This window comes from Saccopteryx leptura, chromosome 8 (genome assembly GCF_036850995.1).
Source record: "Saccopteryx leptura isolate mSacLep1 chromosome 8, mSacLep1_pri_phased_curated, whole genome shotgun sequence".
NCBI lineage: Eukaryota > Metazoa > Chordata > Mammalia > Chiroptera > Emballonuridae > Saccopteryx > Saccopteryx leptura.
In genome coordinates this window covers 43,705,024-43,727,925 of record NC_089510.1, presented here as the reverse complement: position 1 = coordinate 43,727,925, position 22,902 = coordinate 43,705,024, and the positions used below count along the sequence as shown (strand labels likewise).

General features: G+C 38.1%; 1 protein-coding gene and 1 non-coding gene across 12 annotated transcripts in view; one reads left to right on the top strand and one right to left on the bottom strand.

Annotated features, from left to right (window-relative positions):
• The window catches only part of ZBTB20 (zinc finger and BTB domain containing 20), an 895,053-nt gene that overhangs the window by 381,158 nt on the left and 490,993 nt on the right, over nt 1-22,902 (top strand). For 2 of the 11 annotated variants that reach the window (XM_066347058.1, XM_066347053.1), the window contains exon 1: nt 20,302-20,434. The exons of 8 other annotated variants lie outside the window; for them this stretch is intronic. The gene's annotated coding sequence lies outside the window, so the exon portion shown is untranslated. Of the gene's footprint in view, nt 1-20,301; nt 20,435-20,473; nt 20,510-22,902 lie in introns of those variants that run through there. One more of the 11 variants, XM_066347054.1, reaches the window with a different exon arrangement.
• LOC136380204 (U6 spliceosomal RNA) lies at nt 4,594-4,698 on the bottom strand. The gene has a single exon (XR_010746880.1). It is a non-coding gene; the product is annotated as a U6 spliceosomal RNA (small nuclear RNA).

Sequence of the window (22,902 nt, the reverse complement as noted above, 5' to 3'; positions counted from 1 at the left end):
AAATGACTAGCAATACGTCATACATAAACATTTATTTCAAAGGGAAAATAATGATGGATTCGTCCTGTTTGATAAAATATGCAAACTAGTCTTAGAAAATTAGAGCATTTCCATGCACAATCTGTATAATCTATTCAATACCCTCCTGAACTCTCTTCACCCTATGTATTTTCATTCTCATCTTGCTGTAGATAACAAGTTTTATAGGAACTCCTGCATCTCCACTGTTGGTCAAATAAGTTTGTAAATATGATATATATGTTTGCTCACTTATAGTTTGCATTGGATGTGGGGGGACAGGCTGTAAGCAGGCAGGATCCTTATAGCCTAAGGCAGGGGTCCCCAAACTTTTTACACAGGGGGCCAGTTCACTGTCCCTCAGATTGTTGGAGGGCCAGACTATAAAAAAAAACTATGAAAAAATCCCTATGCACACTGCACATATCTTGTTTTAAAGTAAAAAAACAAAACGGGAACAAATACAACATTTAAAATAAAGAACAAGTAAATTTAAATTAACAGACTGACCAGTATTTCAATGGGAACTATGGGCCTGCTTTTGGCTAATGAGATGGCGGTGCCCCTTCCGGAAGTGCGGCGGGGCCGGATAAATGGCCTCAGGGGGCCACATGTGGCCCGCGGGCCGTAGTTTGGGGACCCCTGGCCTAAGGCTTAGTTTTAAGACTAAGCCTTTCCCACCCTTTTTGATGTAGGGTGGTGCACTCTCATGAGTCATCCCATTTTGCCTCATATAAGTGACTTTGTATCAGAGACTTCCTTGTTTGTATATTGGATTAAAGGTTTTGGTTTCTATGCTATAAAGTGGGGCAGACGGGGAGCTTGCTTTCTCTTGGTTCCTGAGATTAGCATTAAAGAGGAGAGCAGAGAAAGGCCACATGGAGGAGGCCAGGAGAAGCAGCCAAGATGGCGGAGTGCTGAAGGAGAAGCCAGTTTGTGCAGAGTTTGTGCAGAGAGAAGGAGATGGGGAACAGAGGTGAATGGGGCTGATGAGCTAGAAACATTGATTCTAGGAAACTTGGATAAGTCAGTGGCTTTGGGAGCCCTGAATGGAAAGGGAAGTGTTTTCCTACTGTGTGTATTTCTTGCCCACCAGGTGTAAGCTAGGATTAAAGCTAATGGCCCACTAGTTCTTAGCTTCGATGTTTCTTTACCGTCTGTTCAAATCTAATGCGAACCTGCATGGGCCAGACGGCTGTGATTGTGGCCGTGGATACTGTCTTTACATCCACAAAGAACTTTGTCTTAATTTTGGCAAGCAATTTTCCACTCTTCTTTTCCATTCCACCAACCTGGGACTCGTGATTTTAGGAACATGCTGAACAATGGGGTCGTGGAACATAATTTTATTAGTTTCCCATGGATACTTTAAACAATTACTACAGACTTGTTGACTTAAAACATCAGAAATTTATTTTCTCACAATTCTTTAGGCCAGACATTTAGAATCAGTGCCACTGGACTAAAATCAAACTGTTGTCAGGACTATGTTTGTTCTGGAGGCTCTAGGGCAGAATGTGTTTCCTTGCCTTTTCAGCTTCTGGTGACTGCCAGTATTTCTTGGCTTGTGGCTGCATCACTTCTATCTCTGCTTCCATGGTCACGCTGACTTTTCCTTAAGTGTCTGAAATCTCTGTCTTATAAGGATACATATGATTACATTTATGGCCTATCTAGATAATCCAGGATAATCACCTCATCTCAAAATTCTTAATCGCATCTGCAAAATCATTTTCTGTCATGTCATGTAACAAACATTCATAGATTCCAGTGATCAGGACGTAGATCCCATTTGGAGGGAATAGTGGTCAGTTTAGTACACCTCTTGAACCTGTGCATCTACTCTCCCTCTGCCCTGCCTTTACTTGTCATTTCTACTAGCACCCTCAACGAAACCAAAAAAATATGAGAAATGTCCAAACACTTGACTTTCCTGTCCACTTTTTGTACTTTAGATGGAACAACTGGACAAGTGACATAACAGATTCAAGCATGAAGACTTCATAGGATTGTAGGCTTGTCCATGAGCAATGGTCTGCAGATTTGTATATTTTCTTTGGCTTGGCTCACATAATTTCTATCTTAATTCTGAGGACACTTGCCTGAAGAAACCCAGGACTCTTTTCCTCACTGTTAACCTTTCTCTATCATTGTGCCTAAGGCAAGGGAGAACCCATTGGCTGAATCAACTGTCAACTCCCTGTCACACTCCATTTAAGAAAACTGTATGCCAAAGCAGTGGGTCTTGAGAGTTTATTCTTATGCTACATAATGAAGAGGGACATTGCAGAAAGGTGGCTGTGGGGAAAACATCTGGAAGAAATAAGTTTCCTAGGATCAAAGGGCTCCGTGTGCAGCCCGGAGGGTCCTTGGGGTGCTCCTCAGAGCAAACAAACAATTCTCTTGATGAGTCACTGCAATTTTCTTCTGCCAAAAGCCCACATGTGTTGCAAGATCTCAAGGAAAAGGGGTGGAGTAAGGATAAAGAAGGAACATTAAGGAAGTCAACAAAAGTAATTTTAAAAAGATCTGAACTGTAAGAATAAAAGAAACTTCAACATGATTACTTTCCTTTGATATACCTACCATATTCAACATTATATTACTTATGAATTTAGCAGAGTAAAATTAAGTGTAACAAAATATTTTTTAAAAAACACCTAAAACTGGTGCAAAGAAAGGATGTTGGGCAAGAATACACACTGAAACAACGTATTTTTTTTGCTCTTACATGGGAATATCGGCAGAGGAGGGTGAAGCCCAGGACTACGGCTCGAACCCTAGCCAGTGGCATTTTACTGAGAAAAAAAAGTTCCTTATGAATCAGTACAGCCATGCTTTGTTCTGCATGAGTGTTTTAATAGAGCAAGTATAATATAAGGATCAGGTGGGCTCGTGGGAATGGAACAAAAGGTTTTGTAAAATTAAAGCAAAATAATTATAGCTCTAGGTGCAAAGCGAGCATACTCCAGCAGTTGATAGCAAGGACCTGCTCAGAATAGAGAAGGGAGGAGGCATGCTGGAAGTTTTTCTTTTTCTTTTTTCTTTTTTTTTTTTATTCACTAACAAAGGCTTTTAATAGGTAACAGTTGTAAAGCGTCTTTGAAAGTAATTAATGCACCCACACAAAAATTTATTAAAATAAAAATTTAAGGAATTGTCTAAAATGAATTAATTAACGAAAAAAAGAACATCATGCCTTTCTTATTTTTTAAAGAGGGAGAGAAGGTTAAGCAATCCCGATTTTTATGAGATTGCATTTTAAAATGTTCTTGGTTTACTTAGTATCAGAATAGCCCTGAAAAAAAGAGGATTGGTGGGATTTATTATTATCTACCCCCTTTAGAAAAATTAAATTGGGACAGACATAAAATGGGGATTAATTTGCTTTGCCTGAACCTCAGAGCCCCTCAAAATTATGGTATTTATAAAATGACCAAAGTTTTTAATCAGTTACCAGGAACCTGTAGGAAGCAGAGTTGGTGTTCAAAAGATGAGAAAGGTTCGTGTTTTTTCTCAAGTGGCCTTCTCCATTACACACTGCTCTTAACCAGTTTGGTCGACCTATGTCTCCTGTTTTGGCCTTATAGAATACAAAAGGAAAGCTGCAAGTTGTGGTGTTAGCAATTTTTACCTCAATGTAGTTCCTATATCTACAGAGAAATAAAAATAACTGCGTTTATCCTATTTCTACAAGAATTTTTAATCACTTTGTTTTTCCTTCTATTTTCTTTTGTATTTCATACTGTGATATAATTATAAATCAGAATATGTATAATCTGCTGAGAATTTACCCTTTAATGCAAGAATCATTTCAAGTTGATTACAAAAGTATTTGTTTTCAGCATGTTGTCAATATATCTCAGAAAGTTTTAGGTTTTGAAGTTGAGTAATTTTTCAAAGGTCAAGTTCTCTAAATCTTCCATGCTGAAAAAAAAATCACTGGAAATCGTGTCTTTCTTCCAATAGTCTTTTGTTCTTTTGAGGCCATGATCTGGCTTTGTAAAAAAAATGTGAATAAGAAAGAAAATTCATTTTGAAAGATATATTTGAAAGATAGCTCTGATGATGCCATATAAAAATAATTACTTGTAGTTTTGCAAATAATTTACTTTTAAGTGTATGGTGGTTAGACAACTTGTGTCGTGGTGAAAGCACACCCTAGTATTCATACGATCTGTGGATTTTGAATATTATTGTTTGGATTTTCTTTGTCTCCTTATCATTTTCTTTTAAATGGTCCTTATCATCCATCTGTACAATCCTTTGAAATATTTTTAGAATTTTCCTTTTCATTTTCAAGACAGTGGATTTAGGTGATGTGAACAATATAGCACCATTATTCTTGCCTGTGAAGAAAGGTGTATTTATGAAGCAGCTTGTTGAGGACACTCTCTACTCCTCATGATCTTTGTCATTCAGTTCTGTATTATTTCATTCTCTCTGTGGAAATGACTGAAAAAAAAAAGAAAATCAATAAAGGAAGTGTGTTTGTAGTACCAAGAACTTTCTGGTTACAATAGTAGTTTCTAGTCCAACTCTTTTCTGTGTAATTTTATTTTATTTATTTATTTTTTTTATATGGAACACTTCACGAATCTGCGTGTCATCCTTGCACAGGGGCCGTGCTAATCTTCTCTATATCGTTCCAATTTTAGTATATATGCTGCCGAAGCAGCACTTCTGTGTAATTTTAAACTATTATATTCATTGGCCATTGAACTGGAATAATGTATTACTTTTCTGTTGTTACTATAACAATGACCACAAACTTATCAGCATATAACATTACAAATTTATTTTTCATAATTCTGTAGATCAGAAATTTGGGTTGGCTCAACCAATTGCTCTGGTCCCAGTGTTATAGGACCAAAGTCAAGATGTCAGATAGCTGGGTTATTAATTGGGGATTCTGGGAAGAAACCTCTTACAACCTCATTCAATCCTTTTGATTCTGGGTCCAAAATCTCCATTTCATTGATGGATGGCAACTGGAGGCCATTCTTAGTTTCTCGCATGTAGGGTCCTATATCTCAGAGCCAGCCTGAGTGCCTTGAATTATCATCATACTTGGACTCTCTCTGACTTCCCCTCTACAACATCTTTTTTTCCAAATTCCAGCTAGAAAAGGTCCTCTGCTTTTAAGATAATTAGATTGGGCACACCTGGATAATCTATGCTTCTCTCTCTATTTTAAGGTCCATAACTTTAATTATATCTAAAAAGCCCCTTTTTCATGTAGCACATCATTTTGCCATCTAATGGAGGTTCTGAGGATTAGAGAGTGAACATTTTGGGGGTGTAATTACTTTGCCTACCACAGATGAATTTGAGAAACATGGAATGTAAAGCCAGTAGCCATGGCCACCATCACAGCCGCCCGGCCCATGCAAGTTCACATTGGATTCGGACAGTCGGTAAAGAAACAACGGAGCCAAAAACTGGTGGGCCATCACCTTTAATCCTAGCTTGCACCTGGTGGGCAAGTACAATTCACACTGGGCTCCAAAACCCACTCATTCAGTGCTCACAAAGCTACTGACTTATCCAAGTTTCCTAGAATCAAAGGTTTCTAGCTCACCAGCCTTATTCACCTCTGTTCCCCATCTCCTTCTTTCTCCCTGCACAAACTCTGCACAAACTGGCTTTGCACTCAGCACTTTGTCATCTTGCTGCTTCTCCTGGCCTCCTCCACATGGCCTCTTTCTGCTCTCCTCTCTGCTCTCTCCTCTAACGCTAATAATCCCAGGAACGGAGAGCAAGCTCCCATTCTGCCTCCATTTTATAGTGTAGAAATCAAAACCTTTAATCCAATATACAAAATAGGGAAGTCTCTAATACACAGTCACTTATCTGAGGCATAATGGGATTCCTCATGAGAGTGTACCACCCCACATCAAAAAGGGTGGGAAAGGCTTAGTCCTAAAACCAAGCCCCAGGCTACAAGGATCCTGCCTGCCCACAGCTCGCCCCCAACACACATTAATATAATCACGCCTATCCCAAGCAATCACCTGGGAGATGGGCTTCCACATGGGCAGTGTCATCTTTAACAAAGTAAGCATAATATATTTTATCTGCCCAACACATGGATTACCGTTAGATAGTCCTAAAGTATTGATTGTTCTTTTTTCTCACTCTAGAAGTAAAAGGAAATACTCAGTTTGAATATTTACAAAATCCATTGGTAGTTTTTCTCCTAAGAATGTAAATATTTAGCCTTATACATTTCATTGAGCTTGATAATGAGTGGTTTCTTCTCACTTGATAAATAGAACAACTAGTGCATAGGAAAAACTAAGGTAACCAATATGGAGGTCTTCTGGTTTATGGTACTGGTTTTAGTCCTTGTTGATCAAATAAGTTTATAAATATGATATATATATTTGCTCGCTTATAGTTTGCATTGGGTGTGGGGGACAGGCTGTACGCAGGCAGGATTATTATACCCTAAGGCTTAGTTTTAAGACCACCCTAAGTGACTTTGTATCAGAGACTTCCTTGTTTGTATATTAGATTAAAGGTTTTGATTTCTACACTATAAAATGGGGCAGACCAGGAGCTTGCTCTCTCTCGGTTCCTGAGATTAGCAGTAGAGAAGAGAGCAGAGAAAGGCCACGTGGAGGAGAGAAGAAGCAGCCAAGATGGTGGAGTGCTGAAGGAGAAGCCAGTTAGTGCAGAGTTTGTGCAGAGAGAAGGAGATGGGGAACAGAGGTGAATAAGGCTGGTGAGGTAGAAAAATTTGGTTCTAGGTGTTGGTCAAATAAGTTTGTAAATATGATATATACGTTTGCTCGCTTGTGACTTATATTGGGTGTGGGGGACAGGCTATAAGCAGGCCAGGTCGTTGTAGCCTAAGGTTTGGTTTTAGGACTAAGCTTTTCCCCACACCCTTGACTGATTGTGTGATCTGGGTGGTGCACTCTCATGAGGAATCCAATTATGCCTTGGATAAGTGGCTTTGTATCAGAGACTTCCTTGTTTGTATATTGGATTAAGGGATTTTGGTTTTCTACACTATAAAGTGGGACAGACCAGGAGCTGGCTCACACAGTTCCTGCTATCACGATTGCAGGGGCTTCCCTGATCCCTTGCCCTTCATGGGAAAAGCTGGTTTTCTGCTTTTCCCTTGTCTTCTTTTGTGGTTTGCCTGTCTTGGTGAGACATCAATAAATAGGATGGCCCACCATCCTCTGACTCCGCCGTTTCTTTACCATCTGCCTGAATCCAGTGGGAACCTGCATGGGCCAGGCGGCTGCTTTGATAGTGACAGCCATGGCTCCTGGCCTTACACTAGGAAACTCGGATAAGTCAGTGGCTTTGGGAGCCCTGAATGGAAAGGGAAGTATTTTCCCACTGTATTTCTTGCCCACCGGGTACAAGCTAGGATAAAGATGATGGCCCACCAGTTCTTGGCTCCATTGTTTCATTACCATCTGTCTGAATCAAATGTGAACCTGCACGGGCCAGGCGGCTGAGATGGTGGCCATGGCTACTGTCTTTACAGTCCTCAACACCCTTTTATTCTCCACAAAGCATGTTAGAATCTTAGTGGTAACCCATCTAGAAAATGGAAATAAAATTGAGTGAACCTGAAATCAAGTTACTAAAATATTAGTAGAGATAATTTACTTGGAGGACTAAGATAAATGCAATTCTAGCTTGGGAAGAAATAGGAAAATCTCCAGTCTTTCACAAGTATATAAAAGAATGTAATATGGTAAGTGAAGGCATGACACAAACCAAAGTGAAATTGGTCAAGTAGATGGCAACATTTTGATTCAGCGATTGGCAAGGTAGGCCACTATGAGGTACTAGAAATCCAGCTTGAATAAAGACCACATTTAGTTTACAACTAAAATTAAAGAGAAATGTTCTAGTACTCCAGGGAAAAGGAACCAGAAATAAACCTTTGAAGAAAGGGCTAAGAAGGTCAAAAGGAAACAAGGTAAAAGGGAGATAAGAAAGAGAAAATGGGGACAAAGTTATCTACACTTCACAGTTTTACATAAGGTGGGTTCTGATGTCTGAGATGTAAGGGTTACTTTGGATATTAAGAGAGAAATACAGATAATTCACAAGATTGTGATTTCTGTTATACCCTTTCCTTTTCTTCCCTCCTTTTCTCCCTCCTTTATTCCCTATTTCTTCTTTTATTCTTTTTTCTTTCAATTACTCTTCAGAGAAGAAAGTTTAAGCAGACTTTATTTTGAGGCCACCCCACTTTTAATACCATAATGAGGTAATACCCCTCAAAAAATATTCCTCATCTCCCTTTTCAGCATTTTGGTTTTCTACTTTCACATGATCATCTATGCTAAAATTTATTGATATAAATAAAACAAATAATTAAATTGATTTGTGAATTAACATAGAAATAGATGAAATTACATTGTAATTCTATTTAGTGGTATAATTGAGTTATTTTTAGAGGTGTAGACAGGGCCATCTCCAACTTCTGTGAAGAACAGAAAAAAATTACAGTTTTGACTGTCTTGAGCAAACACTTCCTATTACCATAAAGAGTGAAGAACTCTTTTACTTCTTCATTTTGTCCAAGTATACTTTTGTACCACCGTTAATTTTTTTAGAGAGAATGATTTTGGGAAAGCAAGAAAAAGACTACTGTTATTATGGATTTCTGTCGGCAGTTCAACATGTTGCCATGCAGAGTTTTCCCTATGCCTTGTTCTTGTAGGATTTGAATTTTCCAGTTGGAATGATTTGGCTGTCAAAAAGTCAAGTTGATTTTTCTTTCCCCAGATTAAGTTGATAATTGGCTGAATAAAATGTTAAAAACAATTAGGAGAGGTAGGATTTTAAAGCTATTTAACACAATAACAAACTTTATGGGGCCAGGTTTTTTGTTTTTTGTGTTTGTTTGTTTGTTTTGGTAACTTCTCCAGGGAACACATTGTGTAAAGTTACATCTTCTGTTCCATGAAGTATTTCTTCCTTGACCTACCTGTCATAATTGCTTAGCTTTCACTTACAGAAAGAAAAAAAGTTTCCAATCCACTATTGAATCCTTTGAAAGATTCACACACAAAAGCATTCAGAAAACTAGTTTTAAAAAGTGATTAATTCTTGCACTAGATCATGGGTAGTCACCATTTTATACTTACTGCCCACTTTTTATATTTTTTATTTTATTATTATTATTATTATTTTGTATTTTTCTTAAGTTGGAAACGGGGAGGCAGTCAGACAGACTCCTACATGCGCCCGACTGGGATCCACCAGGCATGCCCACCAGGGGGCGATGCTCTGCCTATCTTGGGGTGTCGCTCTGCCGCAATCAGAGCCATTCTAGCGCCTGAGGCAGAGGCCACAGAGCCATCCTCAGCGCCTGGGCCAACTTTGCTCCAATGGAGCCTTGGCTGCGGGAGGGGAAGAGAGAGACAGAGAGGAAGGAGAGGGGGAGGGGTGGAGAAGCAGATAGACGCTTCTCCTGTGTGCCCTGGCTGGGAATCGAACCCGGGACTCCTGCACACCAGGCTGATGGTCTACCACTGAGCCAACTGGCCAGGGCCCCTACTGCCCACTCTTGTATCTCTGTTAGTAGTAAAATTTTCTAACTGCTCTCCGGTTCCACAGTAATGGTGATTTATAAAGTAGGGAAGTAACTTTACTTTATAAAATTTATAGAGCAGAATTTCAAGTTAAAGCATATAATAATAATTACTTACCAAATACTTTATGTCAGATTTTCGCTAAGTTTGGCAGAATAAATCTTTATAAAACAACTTACTATAGTTAAATCTATCTTTTTATTTATACTTTGATTGCTCCGCTACCACCCACCATGAAAGCTGGAACGCCCACTAGTGGGCAGTAGGGACCAGGTTGACAACCACTGCACTAGATGTTTTTAACTCTATTCTTGTTCAGAATACAGAACTGCTACCCTCTCTTGTCTTCCTTATAACCTGCAGACTTTTTATTATTTTCTGTGCCCGTTTCAAACTGTTTTAGTCTCAATACCAGCTAGTCTTCCCATATTTCCTCTGCTACTGTTTTCATATTTTTCCTCATACTCTTGATTTGCTTTGTTCTCTTTCTTTGATGTTTTCTGTTGTGTGCCTATCACTTTCTCATTTTAGTAAAGGTGGCAATGTCTTTTTGTTTTAGCAAAAATTAATTACCTTCCCCCTGTTCCTCATACTTAGAATCTTTAATAACTAATTTCATCTACATGAACGCATCTTATTTTTGATATGAACTAAATTCCATTTCTTACAGTTCTCTTTTGCATAAGCAGCCTCTTTTCTACCAATAACTTCTCTTGGTAACCATTCCACACTCATTATGTGTTTTGTTTTATTTTATTTTATTTTATTTATTTATTTATTTATTTTTTTTACAGAGAGAGAGTCAGAGAGAGGGATAGAGACAGACAGGAACAGAGAGAGATGAGAAGCATCAATCATCAGTTTTTTGTTGTGACACCTTAGTTGTACATTGATTGCTTTCTCATATGTGCCTTGACCGTGGGTCTTCAGCAGACCGACTAAACCCTTCCTCGAGCCAGCGACCTTGGGTCCAAGCTGGTGAGCTTTGCTCAAACCAGATGAGCCCGTGCTCAAGCTGGCGACCTTGGGGTCTCGAACCTGGGTTCTCCGCATCCCAGTTCAACGCTCTATCTACTGTGCCACCACCTGGTCAGGCTAGGCTATGTGTTTTAAACAAATAAAAATAAATTTATGAGTGGTAGAGTGTCGGCCTGGCGTGCAGGAGTCCCCGGTTCAATTCCCAGCCAATGCACACAGGAGAAGTGGCCATCTGCTTCTCCACCCCTCCCCCTCTCCTTCCTCTCTCTCTTTTCCCCTCCCGCAGCCAAGGCTCCATTGGAGCAAAGTTGGCCCGGGCGCTGAGGATGACTCTGTGCCCTCTGCCTCAGGCGCTAGAATGGCTCTAGTTGCAACAGAGCGACACCCCAGATGGGCAGAGCATCGCCCCCTGGTGGGCATGCCGGGTGGATCCCGGTCTGGCGCATGCGGGAGTCTGTCTGACTGCCTCCCTGTTTCCAACTTCAGAAAAATAAAAAAATAAAAAAATTATGTTTATCTGCTTTGCTAGTCAAAATGACTAGAGGTTGGAGACTCTGATGTTTTCTGTTGTGTGCCTATCACTTTCTCATTTTAGTAAAGGTGGCAATGTCTTTTTGTTTTAGCAAAAATTAAAAACTGTATGTTCCATGTATTTTAGTCATTTAGATGCCACTCTAACATCAAATGGTTTATTTAAAGCATATTAATGGTACTTTTCCTGCAGTGACTCTTATAGTTTTCAACCTTCTTAAACAAAGTATTCTGAACATGATGTAATCTTTACATTATGATTCTCTGATTATCATAGTATTGGTTTTCTTGGGCTGCTATAACCAAGCACCACACACTGGGTGCTTGAACAGCAGAAATGTGTGTGTCAGAGTGCTTGTGGCTAGAACCTGAGATCAAGGAGCCACAGGACTGGATTCTTTGGAGGGGTGGCAGACTGAGCATTCCCTGCCTCTTGCCCAGCTTCTGATAGTGTGCTGGCAATCTTTGGCTTGTAGAAGCATCTTCCTGATCTTTGCCTCCACCTTTATACTGTGTTCTCCCTGTGTGCATGTCTGTGTCCCAGTACCTCCCATTTTATAAGGACACAGTTGTATTACATTAGGGGCCAACCTGTTCTAAGATGGGCCCGTTTTATCTAATTATACCTGCAATGACCCTCGTTCTAAAAAAGGTCACATTCTGAGGTACTGAGGGTTAGAACTTTAACATATGACTTTTTTTTTTTTCTTTTTTTTTTTTTTTTCATTTTTCCGAAGCTGGAAACAGGGAGAGACAGTCAGACAGACTCCCGCATGCGCCCGACCGGGAGCCTTGGCTGCGGGAGGGGAAGAGAGAGACAGAGAGGAAGGCGCGGCGGAGGGGTGGAGAAGCAAAGGGGCGCTTCTCCTGTGTGACCTGGCCGGGAATCGAACCCGGGTCCTCCGCACGCTAGGCCGACGCTCTACCACTGAGCCAACCGGCCAGGGCCAACATATGACTTTTTAAGGTACATAAGTCAGTATCTAACAATTATGAACACTTTTTAAAATTTTTATTTAGAAAATTAAATTTAACAGGGTGACATTGACCAATAAGAGTACATAGGTTTCAGTTAGACATTTCTGTAGCATTTGAACTGTTGATTGTGTTGTGTGCCCGTCACTCAAAGTCAAATAATTTTCTCTCACTTTATATTTGTCCCTCTTATACTCTTCTCCACATTCCTCTCCCCCTATGCCCCTCCCCCATGTCCACCTCCCCACAAACCCCTCCACCTCATACCCCTCCCCTGGGTAACCACTTCACTTTTATCTCTGTCCATGAGTTTTAAGTTTTATATCCCACCTATCAGTGAAATCATAAAGCTCTTAACTTTTCCTAATTTACTTATTTCACTCAGTATAATGTTCTCAAGATCCATCCATGTTGTCATAAATGGTACTATGTCATCATTTCTTATGGCTGAGTAGTATTCCATTGTATATATGTACCACATCTTCTTTATCCAGTCCTCTCTCGAGGGACACTTTGGTTGTTTCCATGTCTTAGCCACTGCGAATAATGATGCTATGAACACGGGGTGCATGTATCTTTACATACCAATATTTTCAAGTTTTGGGAGTAGATAACCCGTAGAGGGATTGCTGTGCCCACGATAATGAAAACAGTATGGTATTGGCAGAAAAACAGACATACAGACCAGTGGAACAGAATCAAGAGCCCAGAAATAAAACCACATATATATGGACAAATAATCTTTGACAAAGGAACCAAAAACACACAATGGAGAAAAGAAGGACTCTTCAGTAAATGGTGCTGGGAAAATTGGAAAGCCACATGCAAAAGAATGAAACTGGACTACAGTTTGTCCTTCTACACAAAAATGGATCAAAGACATAAATATAAGATCTGAAACAATAAATTACATAGAAGGAAACAGGTAATGGACCTTGGCTGTGGAGAACAATTTATGAATTTGACCGTAAAGGCAAAAATAAATGAATAAGACTATATCAAACTAAAAAAACTTCTGCACAGCAAAAGAACCTGACAACAAAACACATAGCTAACTAAATGGTAGATGATATTTGCAAACAACAGCTCTGATAAGGAGTTAATACTCAAAATATACAAAGAACTCACAGAGCTCAGCAACAAACAAGCAAACAATCCAATTAAAAAAATAGGGAGAGGACCTGAACAGATATTTCTCCCAAGAGGACATATACTACAATGTTCAACAGATACAGTATATGAAAAGATGCTCATCTTCACTATTAGAGAAATACAAATCAAAACTACAATGAGATACCACCTCACACCTGTTAGATTGACTATTATCAACAAGACAGGTAATAACTAGTATTGGAGAGGCTGTAGAGAAAAAGGAATGCTCATTCACTGCTGGTGGGAATGCAAATTAGTACAATCATTATGGAAAAAAGTACGGTGGCTCCTCAAAAAATGATGAACATGTTTGTTTGTTTAGAGCTCTACCACATTGATTTCTGCAGGACTCCATTATGGACATGTTTGCAAGCTGTAGGTAGTTCTCAGCCTTGGATACTTCATCCCTCCCCTATTCACTATGCCTCCTCTTCATTCCTAGCTACAGCTTGGTTATTTCTCATAGCTGTCATTGTCATTTCTTCTGGAAGTATCCCGTCTTCCCATTTGACATGAATGGAGGTCCAAGTAACTGATGTTCCTTTGTATTAAGGAAAAATATATTGGTTCCAAGTTTAAGACTCACTGATGAATGAAGATGAGTTTGGGAAATTGCATGTATTTATGGAAACATTTTGTTTCTCAAGGATTCTATTTGATTTTTTTCGGTTTTTAGACCATGTTAAATGAAGATGGGCCTAAAAGTACATAGGAGAATGCTGATATTAGGTATTACTGTATTATTTTCCCAAGACAGATAAAAAAAACCTGAAGAAATATATTTGATAAAAATATTAGAAATTGAATTATCTTATCTACTAGTTGCTCCAGATTTTACTCATTAATGTTAGGAAATCAGAGTTTTTTTAGAATCCTGTAAAGTATGAAATTTGAGTGGACAGGAATTATGCTTGTGTGACTTGTGTAGTGTCTATCACACTGAAATTATTCAGTAACCATAATACTAGAACTGAATTGTGTTGAGTCAGATGCTGTGAGTGGGTGAGGAAATGTGTACATTTAGTTCTTTGAAGTAGTCCTTCTGAGGAGGATGAGGTGCTGACCTACCAGGAGTGGCCCATGTGGTTCTCAGGCACCATGCTGATGAGCCACCCACTATGGTTTGTATTTTGGCAGGCATAGGCAAATCGGCCCTTTGATCCATGAAGTGGCTCCTGCCAAGGTGAGTGCCTATGTTTGTTCTGCCCCTCCCTTTGGTCATTACTCCCACCTGGCACTATAGGACAAAAAAATGAGAAGTGGGAAGGGGTTGTGAGGGGACAGACACTTCAGGAACATGACTCTGCCAAATATGAAAAGCTGCTTAAATAGTACTGGTTCTAAGAGTACATGTTTAACATTTCTGCCAACCCATTAGTGACTACATTATATTCTCTATATCATTCAACATTCTGCTAAAAATCGTTTTTCCTGATTCTGTTTTCTTACAACTGGGGTCTTGGATAAAATGCAGCCAGCAATACAAATAAAAGGCAGTATTGTTCCCTGTCTTTTGTCATAAGTATCTGAATATGATTACAAACATTTCATTTTCTGCCTTAATATTTTAAAACCAATTCCTCTCCTATATTTAAAAATCAACTTTAGTGTCTTGATTTTATTGGTCAATTATTTTTACATTGTGTAAAACTTTTGTTGAAAAATTTTAAGAGATTTTTGAATAGTCTCTCTGCATTTGAATACACTATTTGATAAAAAATGTAAACATGATTAGTAGAGACACTCAGGTGCTAAATAGGTTATGTGAGATTATGTATAAAGTGTTAGTCTCATTCTTCCAGTTTGAAACTGGTAGCATCATTTGGATACTCGGATTTAGGGTTTTAGCACATGCTCTGTGTTATGAAATTTTGTCCACATTATCTTGATAATGTCATTTAGATATCATAGATAAGAAGACAGAAAACTGAGACATATTGAAGGTGTTAAGTGACCTGTAGCAAATTATAAAGCAAGGTCACAGGAAAGCTGATAAGATCTTGGATTCCTTTACTCTGAACTAGCTCCGACTCGTTTTCTGACAAGAAGTGTTTTTCTCCTTCAAGGAATCTCAGTTTTCCCATTTGTGAATGCTGGAGCCTTTTACTGAGAAACAATGCCTCAAGGAACAAGGAAATTTTTAGAAAATTTAAGGTTTTTAAACCTCAACCTAGTATAGCCCAATACATCAATCATCACTTAACTGCTTTAGAATATTAGAATTCTACAATTCTTGTTTAGACAGAAACCTAATTTGGAACTGGAATTTAATCACCATTTTCCTCCTTCATTATCTAGTTATAATTTATTAAAACATTTAGGAATTAAGTATTTATATATGTATGTAAAAGTGCATAAATTTGGAAATGGATATATGGATTTATTTGGGATAAGTTTATAAAATAATAGCATCTACTTTGTAATGTTTCTGTAATAACTTCTGCTTGTCATCATTTTAACGAGAAGAGGAAATTTTCTTTTATATAGGGCTGGAGACTTAGAACATCAGTTAATAATGAAGCAGGGACCCAATCAGGCCAAAAGTTTACTAAGTTACCAATACATTGGTAACAACTAAAAGTACATTAAGTAGTCTTCCATATTTTTACTTCTTCCAATTATGCTTTCCTATTGAGAAATAAGCAGATTCAAAAAAGCTCAGAAAGCTGAGGATGTCCCACTCAGGTTAGTAGGGCTCAGGCAGTTTCTATACTCATGTACTCATCTGCTAGTTTTCTATACACATCTGAGCTCAGCCAGAAGCAATAAAATCAGAACCAATAGTGGAGGATACAGGCAGGTTCTTCTCCCAAAGGAACCTCCAAAGGAGGAACTTTACATACATACACATTCAAGTAAATGAGGAGAGCCTCTGTGAAGCCCCTTCAGTGACTCCTCCATGAAAAAGTACTTAATTTCCCCTGGAAGCAACTTTATCAAATCACTAAATGTGTGTTCCACTAATACTTATTTTATATGTTAGGTCAAGAACTGGAGATGACTGAATTTAATTAAGGCCAAGGGAGAAGAAAGTATGTGGAGAGGACGTCAGAGTGCCTGGGGTTGGAGAATGCTGGTAGTTAGCTGTTAGTAAGGTTAGCAACATCAGGTTGTCTGAGGAGAGTGTGTGTTTGTACTGAGTGGTGGACTTCCCAGAGAGTTCCAAATACGCTTTTCTATCTCCAGTAAATAAAATGTAATGTTGCACAAATCACTTGGAAAAATAAGAATTTTTTACTATTATTAAACTAGTAAATTCCTGTGCATCTATCTTTATTTTGTCTGTCAGCTCTGTTTTCTAAAACATAACCAATTCAGCTATATTATTAACCTTCTCAAAGAGAAGTCTACCAGACTACCAAGTACAGTTTGCTTTACCTAAGACTTACTTACATTTATTGTCTAAGGCAGGTTTAGATAATATATGTGTCATTTGGTCTAGAAATACTACATCTTATTTGTGTATGATAAGCTTTAACTTTGACTACTTCAAACATAATATTTTGTGCACTTATCCTGGGCTAGTTGCTATGCTATGCACCTATATATGTTTGCTCCTTCAATTTTCACAACAAACCATTTTAGATATAGAAAATTGAGCCTCAGAGAACCTAATTAATTTGACCAAGAACATACAGATAGTAAGTGGCCAAGCCAGAATTCAAACCTAAGTCTTTCTGACTCAAAGTCCTCCTTCCCTCTATTTAAACCGCTATCTTTTACTGCTTCTAAAGATGTAGAAGATTTTGAATTACTGTCTAAGAGTCTATGCAACTTTAATAAGGGAGAAGGGGGGTAGAGCGTCGGTCTGGTGTGCTGGGGACCCGGGTTCGATTTCCGGCCAGGGCACAGAGGAGAAGCACCCATTTGCTTCTCCACCCCACCCTCCTTCCTCTCTGTCTCTCTCTTCCCCTCCTGCAGCCAAGGCTCCATTGGAGTAAAGATGGCCCAGGCGCTGGGGATGGCTCCTTGGCCTCTGCCCCAGGCGCTAGAGTGGCTCTGGTCGCGGCAGAGCGACGCCCCGGAGGGGCAGAGCATCACCCCCTGGTGGGCAGAGCATCGCCCCTGGTGGGCGTGCTGGGTGGATCCCGGTTGGGCGCATGCGGGAGTCTGTCTGTCTCTCCCCGTTTCCAGCTTCAGAAAAAAAAATAAAATAAAATAAAAAATAAAAAAATAAGGGAGAAGAGGGCTGCCACTACATGTGGTCCTGTGCTGCTATGCAATTTGCAGGAGCATTTACTGACTCTGAAAGAGCCTTATTTAGGGATTGGAGGTATCATTTCTTTGACTCAACATTTCAACCTTAGCATCAAGCGGAGTGAACTCTCTGGCTAGAGTTAGTGGTGAGATTCAAATAATTTAACAACCTGTTCTCTGTTCTAATGACAATTTTAAGTATGAAAAAACAATATACCCAAAGGTAGTTTATTATTTCATGCATTTAATAGTTAAGTAAGAATAATAACAGAGGTACATAAAACTAGACTATGTTATAAGAAAGAATTTTAAACTATTAATGGAAAATACATTTAAAAATACCTGATAAAAAACAATAAAACTGTTATTTAAAATATTTTCATATTGTTTCTTGGTTGGCATCCTCACTTTTTTTCACCTATGGACAGAATGAACATTACTACAGAAGCTTAGAATATGCTGTGTGCAGAAAAATGTTAAAGAAGAGTAAGGAATGTAAATTTGTGATTTTCACAGTGGGCGGCTGCCCAGGCACCCACCTTAGAGAGAACCTTGATTACAAGTGCCATTTTAACTACTGGTTTGTAGATTTCAACAAAAAAAAATAGGTATTAGTTCTGCCGAACCAGTGCAAACTGGCTGAATCTCACTACTTGCTAGAGTTAAATGTGTGATCACAAAATGGATATAGATTTTCCCATCCTAATAGTCATACTGATATCATTTATGTTATGGTACAATGAAAACAGAAGCTGTACAAGTATGTATATAGTAAAACAAGATAAATGGGCTATAAAAAGCAAAAAGATAGCGTGTGTCACCAGTGCTTCTTATTTGTCTAAGTCAACTGAAACACACTGAAAGCAATAAAGACATAGAGATGCTGCATACTTTTCTGATCATGTGAGAGAAAGGCCGAGAGACAGACTCCCTCATGTGACCCTACTGGGATTCACCCAGCAGTCCCCTTCTGGTATAGATGTTCTGCCCATCTGAAGCTGCTGCTCCGTTGCTCGGAAATCGAGCTACTTTAGTGCCTGAGGTGAGGCCATGGAGCCATCCTCAATACCTGGGGCCAACTTGCTCATTCGAATCTTAGCTGTGGGAGGGGAAGAGAGAGAAAGGGGGAGGTGGGAGGGGTGGAGAAGCAGATGGCCACTTGTCCTGAGTGCCCTAACCAGGAATTGAACCTGGGACTTCGACACACCCGGCGATGATCTACCACTGATGCTCAAACAGGGCCGAACCTTTTATTCTTAAGAAATTTATTTTTAAGTACTGAAATGTTTACCATTATCAATCTGAAATTATCATGCTTTCAAAACTATAGTTTATAAAAGGTGATCTCATTCTAGTAAGAGTTTTCAAAAGGGCTCAAAGGTTTGCCTCTCCCTAGAATGTTTTTCTTACCAATGATCTTCCAACTCTGCCTTTAGAAACACTCCGTGCATCACTTCTAGGAGAACTGCCTTGTACTTTTAGCACATTTGTGTCATTGCTTTTGTTATATTGTATTATAGTTTTCTGTTTAGATGTGTAGTTTCTCTGTTAGAGTCTAGTGCCTAAATTGCAAGCTTCTTGAAAGGCTGTACTTTATTTATCTTTTGTTACCTGGAACTATTCCGTTCCTACAATAGAGTAGGTGCTCAATATATTTGTTTACAATAAATCAATGAACTTGCAGTCACAGATGCATGCACACACATATTTGGTTCATGAATAAAATTTCCTTAGCATGTTCCTCAAGTGCTTGTGAACCTTTTAACATTGCTTATACAGACGAGATCGGGCGCGTTCAGGGTGGTATGGCCGTAGACGCTTAACATTGCTTATAATTGATATGTTTTTTAGTGCTCTAGTTACTTTGCAGGAAATTTTCTAATTAAAAAAAATGTTTAACCTGTTTGTATTCTTTGTTTTTACTTGGAGCATTATTTTGTACATGAAGGGTGCTCCTAAGTACTAATTACTCAGGTGAACCACACAGTGTTATGAGTATTTTTATTCATGCGTACCTGTTTGGTGGCTTTGTTCAAACACATTATGTATTTGTATGTTCAAAAATACATGGCCTGTGTCGTTAACTGGAAAAGTCTTCCTTTCAAAAAAAATTCTCAGCATTTAATACAGTGTTTAACATATAATTGGGATTCAATAAATGTTTGTGGAACAAATCAGTCATTACTGTTATCTGTTTTGAGATGAGATATGAGTTTTAAAAAATGACTAAATAAAATATCCCATATCAGACTGCAAGAGAAGAATAAATCTGACACTCCCAATTCTTACCTCTGTTTCTAGACTTGCTCAGGCTCACTCAGAAGTGCTGTTGTATACATCTGATTTCTCAACAGTAAACTTTTGCAATCTGGAGGCTAGAGACCTCTTTTGTAAACGTTGTCTGCCCGATGACTGTGTTGGCACTGAGGAGGCCTTAGCAGATAAAGTAGACGAGCATATGGCTCCCATCTGAATACAAATTGGTGGACATAACATGGTAATTCAGCTGAGATGTTCTCTACATTGTAAGCTGAAAGGGCATGATTAGAGGTGTTTATAAACGGCGTCTGAATTCCGCCTCACACCCCTCCCCGTCCCCTTTCCACTGTAGTTTTATCTGCCTGAATCATAGCCATATAGTGTCCCAGTCTCACTGCGTTATTTGTTGAAATGGCCAGCATGAGGAACTATTAATTAAAGCTAACAAATCACCCTGACGAGCTGTGCCCTGGCATGGCTGAAGGTTGATTGGCAAAAATGTTCTCCTTTGGAGAAAAGACTTTTTGTGCTCGTGACGCAGTCAGGGACGGATTATTGAATATTCAAGTTAGAAGAAAAATCACAGGACAAGCAAATTGAGTATTTACTGGCAAATAATTGCTCTCTTAAGCTGTGGCTCTCTTCCTAAATTCTTAACATTCCCGAGGGTTAGAAAGAAACACAGAAAAATGCATCGGTACAGAGTACATTTCAAAACTATATATATAGGCTGATGTTTCAGACTTGTACAGGTAAGTGTGATTGTGTGTGCATGGAAAGTGAAAGAACAAGGGGAAGCAAGGGAAAGATGGGGAATTTTTAATATGGTGAGTTTTTAAAATCCATTTGTTGTTTATTGGAATACTGCTCGGCGTATTTCTAAGTGGACTGAGAATGTAGTTTCAGTGCTGCATTTGTTGTGAAAGTTAAGAGAAATGAGAAGGAGGAAAGGTTTTCTCAGAGTTACTTTATGTCTTTATCAGCAGAAGAATACGTTAATGTTGTGGCCCAATAATAGTTATAAACTTTGATTAGATATTTATGGATATATGTATAAAATTATTGTTTGATTTAAGGTTCTTGTGTTCTTCTCAACCTTGTTTAATTATGACCTGTTTTAACAATGTCCCAAGCACATTTGGGTAGAACTGTCGCATTTATTTTGTAAAGTAAATTCTGTTTTGCATTAGCACTAGGCTAGTCCTTGTTTAGGATTTCTAAAAGGACATTACAGCTTTGGAATTTGTAGTTACTTAAACTGGCTTCTGCAATAAGCAAAGTGTTCTTATTGTCATTTGTGTGGTCTTTTTATCTGAAATGTTGATCAGGCTAGTGAGTTTTGTGGACATTTTGTCAGATAAGTGAAACTAGTTTAGAGGATTTTTCTAAAACTATATCTAAATACATAAAAATATGATAAGTATGGAAATAAAGTCTCATTCTCTGTATACAATGTAGACAATAAGAAACAGAGATTTCCTACTAGACATAGCTAGATTATGTGAACAGCATTATCAAAACACATATATTCACTGAAGAGGAATTTCATATCCTGTGAAAATCTGGAAACTGTTTTCATCGACAACAAACTGTTTTTGAAATGAGAATAACTGGCTGGCGAAATAGCATTTTAGGGTTGTAATAACTGAGTAACAACGATTTAAAGCAAATGCATAAACATAATTTAAACTAAATTAACTAATTAATATTTGCAAAGTGCTTTAATAATAAAGCATCTACATGATAGTAATAGTAATAGAAATAATAATATAAATAAAAATCTGGCATTCACCCAGAAATTAAATCAGATGACTCTTATAAGGCTTTATAGAATCAGAATTTTAAAATATAAGTATATAAAAGTTACATTTTACCTTCTAGTGTATTTCTTTACCATGCAATATTGTGCTGGATAAGATTCTTTCTTACTCTATTTTATTTTATTAAAAAATATATATTTATAGTTTGCCTTAATATGTAAAATAGGGTTTATAAGAAATTTTAGAAAATATATATATGTTTTTAAAAGTTTGATTCCTACTGGATAATATTTTGTCCCCAGATTTCAAGAGGTAGCCTCCTTAAAGTTTCTCGTGGCTATTTAAGGGCACAATTTGGTTCATTATTTTGCAATTGCAAAGAGGTATTTAAAGTATATGTTCAGAGACTAAACCATCTGCCTGTATTATTATGAATACCACAAAATTAAGAGGACTAGGAAAGGTTCAAAAATTGAACTAGAGTTCTAAGCAAGATTAAAAAAAATATAGCACTTTGATTTTAAGAAGTGTTTTGTAACCACTTACTACTGCTAAGTATTTCATTGGTCTTCTGTGGTTGAATAGCATCATTTCACCCTTTTGATCTATGTGGAATGAGTGGTAAAGTTGTTGAGTGACATGAACTGATGGCAAGTTGATGGTAATATTTCCTCAGTGATTTAATGCACTAAATTTAAATACCTTTTGGAATTTGGGATTTATTGGTCAATAGTAAAACTCACAGTAAATTGGGGAAACATTATAAAATGGTGACTGCTGGAACAAAAATGAAGTCCAGCTGCTAGCTCTGGACTATCTACAAATGAGTTGCAAGAGACATGAGGAAGTCAGACTAAACGCACTTCTGTAGTCCAAACGTGATATAAGAGAAGTATGAATCAGTTATCGGTTGCCCATGGTGGGGGGGGGGGGGGGACAAAACTGAGTACTACTTGGCATTATAGAGTGGTACTGTGTTCCTTTGGTATCTGGAAGGATATGAGATCTAGAAATTAATACTAGAGCAAAAATAATATTTAGGTCCAAATCATAATATTTCAGCCCAGAGTGGTCACATTAAGACAAATAAAGATGAGTATCATTGTTAAGATGTCTAGTCCCCAATTAGAGTTCATCTAAGTTATCTAAGTTTTACTAGAATCAGAGTTAGACTAGCTGGATCATTATCAGAGGAAATGCAGAAACTAGACTAAACCTAGCATTAATATCAGTTTTCAATGTTGAGATTACTTAATCACTATTTGTGGCTTAATGAAAATTGTTTTATTAAGAGAATAATATTAAAAATGGAGGCAAAGGACTTAAGTGTTTGAAGATTCTAAGTAAAAACAAGTATATATATATTTAAAATACAAGTATATAATATATACACATATGATTACATGTATAAATATACATATGTTATTACATGTATACATATATATATTTTAAAAATAAAG